The 2,138-nt window shown below is 34.3% G+C and overlaps 4 non-coding genes across 4 annotated transcripts; all 4 read right to left on the reverse strand.

The window, feature by feature from the left end:
* Positions 1 to 521: 521 nt before the first annotated feature.
* On the reverse strand, positions 522 to 593 carry TRNAM-CAU (transfer RNA methionine (anticodon CAU)). The gene has a single exon. It is a non-coding gene; the product is annotated as a tRNA-Met (tRNA).
* An 87-nt stretch (positions 594 to 680) lies between these two features.
* On the reverse strand, positions 681 to 752 carry TRNAM-CAU (transfer RNA methionine (anticodon CAU)). Its single transcript has one exon. It is a non-coding gene; the product is annotated as a tRNA-Met (tRNA).
* Positions 753 to 831: 79 nt separating this feature from the next.
* Positions 832 to 903, reverse strand: TRNAM-CAU (transfer RNA methionine (anticodon CAU)). The gene has a single exon. It is a non-coding gene; the product is annotated as a tRNA-Met (tRNA).
* An 83-nt stretch (positions 904 to 986) lies between these two features.
* Positions 987 to 1,058, reverse strand: TRNAM-CAU (transfer RNA methionine (anticodon CAU)). The gene has a single exon. It is a non-coding gene; the product is annotated as a tRNA-Met (tRNA).
* Between the last annotated feature and the right edge of the window lie 1,080 nt (positions 1,059 to 2,138).

The following is a 2,138-nucleotide window of genomic DNA, read 5'->3' on the forward strand; positions in this document are numbered from 1 at the left end:
TCTATCCATCGTATAGCCAACCGCCATTCTATCCCGAAGCAATCTTAGAACAAAACCAAACAAGAATTAAACATCACTGTTCGACGACCGAAATAGTGTTGGACTGCATTCAAAACTCCAAGGAATTACTATAGTATTCGTTACATCCGTCCATTCAGTAACTCAACGCCTTTGTTACCTATTATAATAGGAATTTTCAGGATATTAAAATACTATAAATCTCTGGGACGTTTGAGACTTTTGAATAAAAGCGCACATGAAATTCGTTAAATTTATTTTAGTCCCAACTTGCTTGTATACGAAGTTATAACTTCATTGGAACTATTTCTGGTCTACAAGGTAGATAATATAATATGCGAAATGTTTTTGATAAATTATGCAAGTTAAACGCTTGTAGTGTAGTTATAAGTTATATCTATAATAACACTAACTACAGCATTAAATAACACAACATGTTCAATAAAAACTTTTAAAATAAGTAAGCTACGGTATCCATATTAATTAAAAGCAAAAAAATGACTTAGCAGAGCGTGGTTTCGATCCACGGACCTCTGGGTTATGGGCCCAGCACGCTTCCACTGCGCCACTCTGCTTACATCTGTGTGTTTGGATATGAGGTGTTTGTTATACAGTAAGGTAGGGTGACCAAATGGATAAAAAATATAGATGACTACATAACTTAGCAGAGCGTGGTTTCGATCCACGGACCTCTGGGTTATGGGCCCAGCACGCTTCCACTGCGCCACTCTGCTTACATCTGTGTGTTTAAATGTGAGGTGTTTGTTATACCGAAAACTAGGGTGACCAAATTAATAAAAAAATAAAGTAATTTAGCAGAGCGTGGTTTCGATCCACGGACCTCTGGGTTATGGGCCCAGCACGCTTCCACTGCGCCACTCTGCTTACATCTGTGTGTTTGAATATGAGGTGTTTGTTATACAGAAAGGTAGGGTGACCAAATGAATAAAAAATAAAGATAACTAACTTAGCAGAGCGTGGTTTCGATCCACGGACCTCTGGGTTATGGGCCCAGCACGCTTCCACTGCGCCACTCTGCTTATATTTTGAACACTGAAATACCAGAATGAAATTGATGGCCAAAAAAGAAAAATATAGAACTGCTCTATAAAACAACTTTTATTACAATATGTAAATATTTTTATATGAGACTCTATTTCAAGTAAAAATATTACGAGAATTCACATTAATTTTACCCTAATCCGTACGTCTATCATTGCCTTAACTAAATCCCTGGCATCTCGCATAATTTATATACAGTAGGTACCATTTTATTTATTAATGGTATTCAGCTATATACACTTACTAATTATTTTCCACAATCTACCATACCTCTTTATAAAAGTATATAAACATTAATTACTTGAAGGAAGAAACGATAAACAATAGGCAATATACTTTCCCCTTAATCTGATTCATATTATTGCAGTAATGCAACACTTCACGCGATTTTATTCCAACTAGAGAAATACCGCGGCGATCATTACACAGCATAATATTATTTCTTATAGAATGACCACAGGCCTTTAATAAGAAGGGAAATATTGTATCGATTAATTATAAATTTTTATAGAAATATATTCTGTACATTAGGTATATTTTTAATACAAAATATTACCACTTAAAATTTTCATAGCTATTTTTTTTTAATTGAGTTTATAATATTTCTGTTTCCATTGTGATAGTGACACACCTCCGCTTGTTGTTCAAAAATAAACAAATAAAGTTCTGTCTCTAAAAAGTGTGATAATATTAGTAGTAAACGCTTCGAGGACTTAGATAAACTTGCTCACTTATAACATAGAATAAACAAGTAAATACATCCATAATTTTATTAAGAAATAGTCGATTACCTTTGTAACTCAGTAAATCATTGTTTCCCATATATCAAGACAATAATTTTGCACAACAGAACAACAGACAGACCTTGCCCATTTAAAACTCTACTCTTAATGGGTTAACCTTAAGTGGCATCTCGTTGATCTGCAAAATGAGGTGTTAGAATGTACTAAACGAATGATTTATCGAGTCGGCTCGAGTTAGCATTCGCTTTTGATGCTTACGCTAAATGTTTCGTGCAAAATGGAATTCTAGTTTCACACGCAACAAATGTACTCGCT

This window comes from Colias philodice, chromosome 7, assembly GCF_061535455.1.
Source record: "Colias philodice isolate Cphi_HAF_F1 chromosome 7, ilColPhil1 Martin Lab GWU primary, whole genome shotgun sequence".
In the NCBI taxonomy this organism is placed as follows: Eukaryota; Metazoa; Arthropoda; class Insecta; order Lepidoptera; family Pieridae; genus Colias; species Colias philodice.